The following is a 10,773-nucleotide window of genomic DNA, read 5'->3' as shown; positions in this document are numbered from 1 at the left end:
TTAATTCTTTGAGAACTTAATACTATGTACTTTGATCATTTTTCCCTCTTATTCTTCCCAAATCCACCCCTTCCTCCCCACTCCACCCCAACTTCTTGTCTCTCTTTTTAAGAACTCTCTAGTCCAATTTGTGCAGTTCATATACTCATGGGTGTGGAGCCATCTACTGGAGGGTGGCTGGCCTACCAGGAGCCACACCCTTGAAGAAAACTGACTATTCACCCCCAAGCCACCAACTGACCAGAGCTCCAGTTAGGGATGGAGGTACCAGCTTTCTTACACCACCCAGGACCACCCGCCCAGGGAACTGGGCTAGCCCCTCCTACACCAATTAACAATGAAGGCAATCCCCCACAGACGTGATCTGGGCACTCCCTCAACTGAGACTCCATTCTCTCGTGACTCTAGGCTGTGTCAAGTCGACGATTAAAGCTAACTAGGACAGTGAGTCCCGTCATGGGAGACATGCACCTTACCATAAGTATGTCATATTTCAATGACACATTTTGGGAAAAAAAAATGCTTCTATTAACACGTAGCTACACATATGTGACAGCCTCCTGAATACAGAGAGGGACAGAGGATGTCAGACATCAGAGTGCAGGGGAACCAGCCAGGCTGGCGGGCAAAGGGCTGGAGCCTCATCCTCAGTCATTGTTCAGGCAGGAGAGTAACACAATCAACTTGGGGCGTCAGCTTGTGCCCTTCTAGGAGGACCCCTGTGATGGTTAATCGTGTCAACCTCTGGGGATGTCTGTGAGGGAGTTTCCAGAAAGGGTTAACTGAGGTGGAAAGACCCATCCTGAACACGTGAGCAGCACCATCCCATGGGCTGGGTTAAGGAGGACGTGAGCTGAGCACCAGGGTACACCGCTCTGCTTCCTGACTGCAGATACAATGTGACCAGCGGCCTCACACTCCTGTCACCATGCCGTCCCACCTGCTTTTGTTGGGTATTTATCACAGAAAGGACTGAAAAGTACTAATCCTGCCCACCGAGGCTACCGCCTCTCTCCTGCGGCGCCTCCTCCCAGCCCTTAGAGTCCTGGCCAATCACCCCAGAAGGAAGGCTGGAGGAACCCCACCGAAGCACTTCCACCAGTTTCTCTGGGCGTCTTGCGTCACGTTGATGTGCTCTGTTGTGTGCCCACCGTCTCATGGTTGACAATCTTGATCAACATTCACTGCCACAGACCTTGTTACACACAGATGCATATGCATCAAGTGTTAATGAATACCTAATGAATCCATTCTAATTTCTCAACTCAGGAAGCTAACCATTATTATTCGTTCAGGTGAGGTTTTTTAAAGTACTGTAAGCACCGATATATTGAATAGCAGGTTTCAGGTCCATTTTGGGGCACAGTGCACCCCCAGCATAAAGACCTGTGTGCTCCAGACTCCTGGACTCATCCATGCACCAATAAGTGTCCCTGTCCTCCTGGAGCTTTCCATCAGGAGGAAACAGGAGAGTGAGAGGAAGGTGGGCGCACCTAGCCAGGGCAGGGACGTCCCAGGAGAGGAGGAAGCAAAGTCTCCACAGAGCCAGGGCCCTAACGATCAAGAGTACAGGAAGATGATGGTGAGCCTGGGTACGGGCCAGCCAGGATGTCAGAGAACTAGGGGTTGTGACTCTTCCTTTGAGAGAGGAGCTCCTAGCATCCTGACCAGCATGGGTCCTCAGTGGCCACCTTGGGAATCTCAGAGCACTGAGCCCAGCAGGACTGGGAGATCGGAGGGCTGCGGAGGAGGCGTCACACCTAGACAAGTTATGAATAGACACCTAGACCCTGCTGCCCTGACTGAGTGCGGGTAATGTAGGAGGAGGAAAATGCTGATCAGCACTGCAGCCGTGGCCAGCTGCAGCATGCATCGTGACTGACGGCTGCCACAGTACTGAAAGAGCTAAGGTCAGCCTCTCCTCAGCAGCAGCCCTGCTCAGGGACCCTTTCCATTCCAGATGGGTACCCATGTATCAGAGAGAAAGAGATGCTCAGGGTTCCAGATCAGGAAAGCCTTCAGAGGTGTCAGAACAAAGCCAACCCCTGGGGGACGGTCAGGACCTCTGCTCACATCCAACCTTCATCCTCGCCCTCCCTTTCCACACTAGAGTGTCTACCAGCACTGCCAGCCGCAGAGGCAGAAACACAGTGGGAGGCCTGGCCCGGCCTCGGTCTCCCCAGCCTCAGGCTGCCTCAGCTGTGACTCACTGGGGCCTCTGCTCAGGTAAGGGAGCCTATAGGGCCTGGGCAGGGCAGTGCCCACAGGTGCTGTGCAGAATGGGAGGGCAGGCTGGGCAGCAGTTAGCAACCACTCCCAGGAATGGCAACAGGAAACAGCTTCTTCCCTCTGCTCAGCCTCATAAACAATCCTGTTCTGGAAGCTTCTACCAAGCAGCCACAGTACTCCACCTCACATTAATTTAATCTTCAATGGAGAAATAATTGAGTGCCCCTCATTGGACAGAAATAGGAACGGGCCCAGAGAGGCACAGCAACTTGCCTCTCTGACTCCAAATACCATGTGCATTTTTCCCCCACATAAAGGCAAATCTGCTCTTAAGGCTGAGTCAAATCCTCTCAGAAATGTGGAGATTAGTACAAATGTATTCAGTAAATAAATAAAAGCATTTGGAAGGCTGCAGCCATGCGCTCAGCTGTGCGGGGCCATGAGCTTGGGGAAAACCTGACACTTCCGTTCTGGGCTGACAGCAGAGCATGAGCTTGTCTCCGGCAAAAAGCCCCACATGTCAAAACCCTCTTTTAATTAGCAGGAATCTTTGGGTGCCTGCCGCGCCAGGATCCATCTGGGACACAAAGGGGCCCCAGCTGTTTATCAGTTCCACAGCCTGAGCTGAGTGTCAGGGTTCCTCGGCAGCTCCTGAGCCCACTGCCCCTGCAGGGCCCTGACTTCCTGGGGGGGGGGGGTCAGCAGAGGGCGTCGTGTCCCTTCCCAGAGATCTTGAGGCCCCGTGTTACATTGCCTGAGGTACACTGGGGCCCAGGAAGCTGAGATTCCTGTCAGCCTGGGCTGGAGACCACAGTCACCTACACTGGCAGCGTGGGACTTGGCTGGGGGTGGCTCTTATTAGTGTCCCTTTTGATGACCGTTTTAAAGGACCCAATTATCCCAGACCTGGTCCAGGCAGTACCTTGGCCAGCCAGAACCCAAAGCTTGTTCAAAGCAGCTGACAGCAGCTTGTCACCTCAAAGCCACCAGGGTCTGAGCAGAGGTTGAAAACATTCCTTGTCCGTGCCAATTAGAAGGTCGTGGGCAGCAGGACTGGAGCCAGCGTTTGCCTGTCAAAGGTTGGCACTTGGGTGCCGTTCGCTGCTCTTTGCTGGAGAGAGGAGGGAGCAGAGAGCTCTGAAGATTCACCTTCATCTGTCCTGGCAAATGCTTGCACAGCACCGCCTGTGTGCACACTGCTCACTCTACAGTAACAGCCCAGTGAGGAGGAGTGCTGCTTGGACCTGGAGAAGCTAAGGCACAGAGGAGAGAAACCAGATACACAAAGTAGCTCATCCAACAAGCGGCTGATGAGGGATCTGAACCCTGGCAGCCAGACCCTAGGTCAGCCAGGACATACCTCAGTGCCCTCACCTACACCAACAGGCTCCACCAGGAAAACTTCCCAGCCCCAGGACTCGACTCACACCGGTCTCACCCAGGGCCCCCGACACAGGGGTATCTGCTCTGAGCATCCGTGGAGGGGAGGGGAACACAGCACATCCCAGGTGAGCTGGTCACTCGGCTCCGCAGCCTCCAACTGGCTCCTTCTCAACCACAGCTCCCAAGGACAACCAGCCTAACCCAGGCAGGACAGTCCCCTGCAGGATGATGACAGTTATGGCAGCTTGGCCTCAGTAAGCCGTTTACCACGTGCAGGTCTTCTTCTGGGTGCGGCTGATACATTGTTACCCACAAAGTGGCCAGGAAACTGAGATGGAGCCAGGGAGGCACAAAGAGGCTAAGTCACTCTCTCAGGATCATACAGCCAGGAAGTGGCAGAGCTGGAATTCCAATCAGAGCTGCCTCTAGTCCCAAGCCTGGTCCTTGAAGGCCCCACCAGCCATGCAGGCTGGCTCTAGGTGATGTCCTTGGCCTGGATAGTTCAACTCAGTTCCCATAACCACCCTCAACTTGGCCTGACCCTAGCCTGACCTGGTGCTCCTGACAGTTCAGGCTGTCCTATCCTCTCAGCCTGAGGCCCCTGCTCCCAACCTGCCTGGCTTGCATCTTCAGATCTAACAGGGACCATCTCAAGTGCCCTCCTGACCCTGCCATGATCCACAGATACCACTCCTGGGCCTCCACAGCCCCTATGTCTGCCCTCTGCCAGGCCCTGTCCAACCCATTGCCTGTTAACACCTCCCTCCCCTGCAGCACAGACAAGGAAAGTCAACACCAAGAACTAGGGCTTCAAGTTGACAAGGGGTCAAGGCTGGGACTTAGCATCCTTAGAAAATGGCTCAGAATGGAAACCAGCATCTGAGGGAAGGAGAAGGGGTCAGTGGGTTGACAGATGGGTGCATGAATAAATGGAAGGGTGGATGGTGGATGATGGATGGATGATAGATGGATGATGGGTGAATGATAGATGGATGATGGATAGATGAATGATGGGTGGATAGATGATGGATGGATGGATGATGGATAGATGACAGATGGATGGATGGATGATGGATGGATAGATGATGGATAGATGGAGGGATGATGGATGGATATATGATGGATGGATGGATGGATGATGGATAGATGAATGATGGATGGATGGATGATGGATGGATGGATGATGGATGGATGATGGATGGATGGATGGATGATGGATAGATAAATGATGGATGGATGATTGTTGGATGATGGATGGATGATGGATGGATGGATGGATGGATGATGGATAGATGATGGATAGATGATGGATTGATGAGTGGATGGATGATGGATGGATGGATGGATGATAGATGGATGATGGGTAGATGAATGGATGATAGATGGATGGTGTATGGATGGATGGTGGTTGGATGATGGATGGATGGAGGGTAGATGGTGGATGGGTGGATGGGTGGATGGATGGATGGATGGATGGTAGATGGATGGATGATGGATGATCGATAATGGATGATGGATGATGGATAGATGGATGATGGATGGAGAGATGGATGATGGATGATGGAGAGATGGATGATGGATGGAGAGATAGATGATGGATGATGGATAATGTATGATGGATGATGGATAGATGGATGATGGATGGATAGATGGATAGATGGATGGATGATGGATAGATGGATGATGGATGATGGATGGATGATGAATGGATGTTTGCTAGATGGATGGATGGATGGATGGATAGATGATGGGTGGATAGAAGATGGATAGATGATGGGTGGATAGATGGATGATGGATGGATGATGAATGGATGTTGGATGGATGTGGATGGATGGATGATGGATAGGTGATGGATGATGGGTGGATGATAGATGAATGGATGATGGATGGATGATGAATGGATGTTGGATGAATGGTGGATGGATGGATGGACAATGGATAGATAGAGGATGGATGGATGGATGGATGACAGATGATGAATGGATGGATTATAGATGGATGGATGGATAGGTGGTGGGTGGTAGATGATGAATGGATAGATGGATGAATGGGTAGGTGGGTGGATGGAGAAATGGATGGGTCAATAGATAATGGATAAGTGGGTGGGTAGATGAGCAGATCAATGGTCGGGTGTATAGACGGTGATTAATGAATGACTGGATGGAATCAGAATCAACTTCCTGTGCTTAATAGAAAACCATCCTTGTCCCCTCCTGTTTCCCCTCCTTCCTCCTCATCAGTGTTAGGTGTCTTATTTGGGCTCCCCTTTCCCCACAGCCCTGACCTCACGTATCATCACACTCTGGGTCTGCAGTGTGCCTGCTACCTATCTCAGCAGTGTGAATACAGCACAGCCAGGGTCTCCCCACCTCCACCACAGAGCCCCTGGAACAGGCTGCAGGTGCCAAGGGGCAGGGCAGCTACCCGGGCTCCAGGTTGTCCACAGAAGACCTCCTAAGGGGTGGGTAGGCAAAGCTCTGCCATATATGGGCCTTGGTGAGTATCCTTCCTGGAGTTACACAGGAGCTGAGACCAGGGAGAGCAGGGCTGATGCTCCTGCTGAGCCTTCAGGGTAGAAATGGTCCTCATCTGGAGTCCCATTGTCCTTCCTCAGGATGAGCCCTCATTGCTGGGTCAAGTGCCCAACCCTATTGGCCTTGACAGCAGAGGAACCAGCCAGCTTGGAGCCAGGCTCTGCTTCCCCACTACTTCTCAAGGTAAAGTTGTAGGGCATAAACTTTGGAGACAGATACGCTCAGTTTACATGCTGACCCTGCAACTTGGTGGCTGAGTGACCCTGGACATGCCACATGCCCCAGTCTCACTAGCTGCAGGGAACCCGGGTGTGGCAACTCGTCCTGCCTGACTAGTACAGCTCATCCGCCCCACCCATCTCCTCCCAGGGCTCTGAACTTATTCTGGGGCCAAAGACCACAGACACTTCATTTTGAGAACCCACAAGGCCTCACCATTAGGATGGGGAGACCCAGAGCCTAGTAATAGTCACCAAGCAAAATACCAGCTGCTCTTGGGAAGGCTGGAAGCAGGACCTGCAGGGCTCTCTGGTTCCCCCCAAGCCCTGGACAGGGGCCTCTCAGGGATTGGGTTGGTGGCAGTCCCCCACCCTCCTTTCACACCTGGCTAAGAGCATCCTTAGTCTCTTCTCTTTTACCCTGTAACCATACACCCTCATGTTAGCTCTGTCTGGAGGCTGTGCCTTCAGCTCTGGCTCCAGCTCTAGAACCTTAACAGGCAAGAAGCACCTCAGCGCCCACCCTGAAGCTAACCATCCTGGTGTGGAGCTCTGGACACAAACTAGAGAACCAACTTAGCTGGCTCCCACACTGTCCAAAACTGTGGGTTCCCTGGGTCCTGGAAGCTTCCTGGCTAGTAGTGTGGGCTGTGGAAAAGATAGTTGGATCCCTCTACCTCTATGTAAGAGCCATGGGACCTTGGGCAGGTCAGTTCCTCTCAGAGCTTCTGTTGACGTCTGCAAACTGGGCACACAGCTCCCCAATTCCCAGGATTCCTGTGGCCGTCACATTGGTGTCCAGAAAGTCCCATACACAGTCCCACCACTAGTCAGCAGGTCATCTGACCACCAGGCTTCGGGCCTCAGTTTACCTGTCCCTGCCTCAGAGCAACCACTGTACTTCCCTGGCTTCCTCCTCTCCCCATGTGGCTCCCATGGGAGTATTGCCCACTGGTACCCACTCACATAGCACCATCATTCACCCCAGCTACTCAGCACCAACAAGCTAGTGGCTAAGAGTGAGGCCCGGAGCAAGGCTGTCACACAGAAAAGTCAGGGGCTTTTCCTAAGGGAACCCTTTCCCTCTGTCCCTTCTGCCATGTGGAATGCAGCCTCATCCTTCCATATACAGTAGCAAGCCCCTAATGAAGTCAAAACTGGAAGATCTTGGCCTTGTAGCCTACAGAACTGGGAGGAAAAAATCCTCCCATCTTGAAGCTGCACTGTATGGGGCATTGGTTACAACAGATGAGGACATGGGTACAATGGACACCTGGACTCCCCTTCTCCCCGACGTGTCCTGGATGATTACAGTACAACGCACCTGTGACCTTGGAGCTGGGGGAACACCACCTCCCACAGTCCAGGCCCCACGCTTCAGTTTCATCTGTACAGAGCAAGTAAAATGGCCTCCCTGGCTTGTGCCTTAACATGGCCTGTTCACTTCCAGATCTTAGTCAGCAGGAAGAGGAGAGGCAGGAGCTGCTCCCCCGGGGTATCTGTTGAGGTGAGCTTCAAGGTTCTGCTGGGAAGGGCTGAGGGGTCTCAGCCAGATACAGTGCCTGGGGCAGATGGAGAGCTCCCCAGCAGTCAAGTCAAATGGGGGACATCAGCTAATTACGCCCCAGGGCCCTGTCTCTACCAGGACAAGGTAGGAACAGACCAGCTGGAGGAAGGGGTGTCAAAGAGAGAGCTTGGTCTCATGGTGTGCAGCAGAGACAAAAGGCAGGACTTGGGACTCAGCAGTCCTGGATCTCCAGTGGGTAGCCCTGTGTGCCAGACAACCCTGCTGGGAAATAAACTATCTCTGTCTAGCAGTGTATTACTTCTCATAGTCTCTAAGGATCGAGGACCTGGGTGATCAAGTGGGGTGGCTCTGGCCAGGGCTCCACAAGACTACAGTAACGTGTCACCCAGTGACCTGCAGACCCTTGTTCACACTCAAGGCTGTGGGCAGGGGCCTCCTCAGGTCACCAGGCTGCCCGCCAGGTCCTCGATGCTTGGCCTGGTGGGCTCTCCAGAGGTGACAGTTGGACTCTTGTGTACCCCATCACTCTACCCAATGCTTTTGAGCACACAGATCAGCCCAGGTCAGGGAAGGGACTCCGCAAGGTATGGGAACCAGCTATAGGGGGTCCCAGGAACACTGCAGGCCCCCTCCCTACCGCCTGAGCTTGTTTGATGAGCCTGGAGCTAGCTTCTCATTATAAACAGGGTGACACTACCTAATCCCAGCCCCCCACACATACACCTCAAGCTGGGAATTCCTCGGTCCTTTCCAGTCCTGACATCAAGTGCAAGGCCACTTGTGAAGCCTGAGCTGTCCTTTCTGACAGATTCCTTGCCATTTCTGTCCCTAACCCTCAGCTCCTGGACAGATTGCAGACCACTGGCCTGGGGATCTGGGCCTGCCTGAGCCACTGCCAGCCTTATGCAGTTACATCCTACCAGAGGGCTCTGTCCTTCAGGCCCCACAGCCAGGGATACCTCTCACTCATTGTCTGACGACCTTGTGAACTCCCACTGTCCTGGCTTGCTGCGGTGAAACACTGACCAGAAACAAGTTGGGGAAGAAAGGGTATATTTCAGCTATACCCCCAGGTCACGGTCCATTGCTGAGGGAGACTTGAAGCAGAATCCATGGAGGAAGGCTGCTCACTGGTTTATGCTCAGTTAACGTTTTGGTTTTCCCCAGGGGGGAGTGTGAACACGGTCCCCCACTATAGCAAATTATGCAGTCAAGATTTCTGATTTGGGGAAATTGCTGGGGTCAGCACATCCCGAGTACAATGGATATGCCTTGCCCTGGGAAAACCACCTTCCTGCCCTACCAGGCAACTTTCTTATTCGGCCCAGACCCACGTGACTAGGTGCCACCCACGGTGGGCCGGGCCCTTGCACATCAGTTTTCAGTCAAGGCAGTCTCTCACAGACATGGCCACAGGCCAATCCAATGTGGGAAATTCTTCAACTGAGGTCCCTCTTCCCGGGTGACTCTAGTTTGTGTCAAGATGACAATAAAAACTAACCAGGACACCTACTCATCCTTTAAACCCCAGATGGGATGGCCCCTCTATGTGTCACCCAAGCAGCTGTTCCTGACGGAAGGTTCTTGTGGCCTTGGACTGACTCATTTGCCCCAGACCTTGTTGGGCTTCCAGATAAGCTTGTGACTGACTCACATCTGTCCACAGAGGTTGCTGGTCACCCATAGTCAATGCTCACAGGAGTCTGTGGATGTGAAGGAAGTGACTGGAGCCCCAGGTGGAGACACTAAAAAGAGAAAGCATCAGTCTCTGCAGCTCTGACCACCATCCTCCTGGCCTCTCCCGGGTCTCAGCTTCTTCCCAGCTGCCGGGCAGAGACCAGCCGGAGCCTCTCCCAGACAGCTGTGTGGCTGAATAATTTATAAGCCTTTTACATGGAGCATTAGTGAAATGTCTCCCTGGAGTCGACATTGTTCATCAAAGTCGGCGTCACGCAGAGCTGCCCTTTTCCTCAAGGTACCACCAGGGGAGCTGCCCTTCCTTAAAAATAGAAATGTCTTCGTGGCCTCTCCACCAGCATCAGCCAGAGAGGTTGTGTCAAATGCAGATCCCATCTGCTGCAAAGCTAAAGACCTTCAATTTCTGCACACAGGTCACGGGGAAAAGCCTGTGCTTGTTGGTGACTGTGGGACAGAACTCCTAGAGCCCCCGGCCCTCCCTCGGTGGCCTCTCACCATTCCCCTGAGGGAAGTGACATCTGAACCAAAGCAGCAAACTTAGAAGAAAACAGCAGTGTCACCAGCAGAGGACAGACCATATGTGCAAAGGCCCCGGAGGGGTGGAGCCACTCCCTGAGGAACCTCATTCCTTCCTAGGCCGCATCCCACATCCCCCTTGTGTGGGGTTGGAGCCATGTTCCAAAATCCTGGCTGGTGGAATGGGATGGGCTGAACATCACTGAGTGGGTGGGCCAGTGTCTCCTGCCTGCCAGTGGCAGGGGAGACTACATGTTAAAGATGGAGGGGCCCACAGCCAGTGTAGCCAATCAGTGACTGACGGGCTCAATGGGAGACCCTGTCTCAAAACACAAGGCATGGGGGCTGGAGAGATGGCTCAGCAGTTAAGAGCACTGGCTGCTTCTGCAGAGGACCCCAACCTGGTTCCTAACACCCACATGGTAACCCACTGTAACTTCAGTTTCAAGGGATCTGATACCCTCTTCTGGTGTCCACGGACACTGCATTCATATAGTGCACATACATGCAGGCTAACATAAAATAAAAATAAATCTTTTTTTAGACAGGTCTCACTATGTAGCTCTGGGTGGCCTGGAACTTCATATATAGACAAGACTGGCCTCAAACTCACAAAGATCCACCTTCCTCTGCCTCACAGGTACTGGGATTAAAGGCATGTGCTAC

The 10,773-nt window shown here is 52.9% G+C and overlaps 1 pseudogene; it reads right to left on the bottom strand.

The window, feature by feature from the left end:
* Nucleotides 1–9,057: 9,057 nt before the first annotated feature.
* LOC115072335 lies at nucleotides 9,058–9,207 on the bottom strand (annotated as a pseudogene).
* Nucleotides 9,208–10,773: the final 1,566 nt, after the last annotated feature.

The sequence above is a fragment of the Nannospalax galili genome, unplaced genomic scaffold, assembly GCF_000622305.1.
Source record: "Nannospalax galili isolate Female #2095 unplaced genomic scaffold, S.galili_v1.0 scaffold180, whole genome shotgun sequence".
NCBI classification, from domain to species: Eukaryota; Metazoa; Chordata; class Mammalia; order Rodentia; family Spalacidae; genus Nannospalax; species Nannospalax galili.
The sequence above is the reverse complement of the archived record's forward strand: the minus strand, read 5'-3'. Positions and strand labels throughout refer to the sequence as shown.